This window comes from Triticum dicoccoides, chromosome 4B (assembly GCF_002162155.2).
Source record: "Triticum dicoccoides isolate Atlit2015 ecotype Zavitan chromosome 4B, WEW_v2.0, whole genome shotgun sequence".
In the NCBI taxonomy this organism is placed as follows: domain Eukaryota; kingdom Viridiplantae; phylum Streptophyta; class Magnoliopsida; order Poales; family Poaceae; genus Triticum; species Triticum dicoccoides.
The window spans coordinates 426760134-426760910 of NC_041387.1; positions in this window are offsets into that span (position 1 = coordinate 426760134).

A 777-nucleotide genomic window follows, 5' to 3' on the forward strand; every position below is an offset into this window, starting at 1 on the left:
GAGCTTGCCACCCACCTTGAAGCCGGAACCCTAGGGCGTGCAGGCGCGGCGGACGGAGGGGACGGAGGGGACGGAGGGAGCGGCGCTCACGGGGGAGGCGGGGCTCGGGGGGAGGCGTTGCTCAAGGGGGAGGAAGGGTAGAGGGAGGCGGCGGGGGCGCATGGGCGGCTGCGGCGAACGGAGGCGGCGGCTGCGGCGGCGGCGTACGGTTGGGGTCGATCGAGGGGAATCTGGCGAGGGAGGGAGGGAGGACACAGTGCGAGGGCAGTAGGTGGAGTGGGGGGAGGGTTCTAATGGCGCACCACCCCTCGTGCGCCATTAGAATTTTGTTTTAATCTAGCCCGACTTGTCAGGTTATATACCACCTAACCCTATCTACATCAGAACCCGCCCACTAGCCGACTGGTCAGCACGCAGCACACACACCAGGAGGTCCTGGGTTCGATTCCTAGGCTCCCCAATATTTTTTTATGCATTTTAAATGTTGTTTGATATTTATTTGTGTTTAAATATGTTCAAACTTGTTTAAATCATAACAGTAATATTTTTATATAAAACAGTAATAATTTTTTAAAAAATATATGCATTTTAAATGTTGTTTGATATTTATTTGTGTTTAAATATGTTCAAACTTGTTTAAATCATAACAGTAATATTTTTTTATAAAAACAGTAATAATTTTTGAAAAAATATGCTCGTTGGCGGCGGTAGAGCGGGGGAGGGTTGCGGTGGGTCATCGGCGGCGGTGGAGCGGGGGAGGGTTGCGGTGGGTCGTCG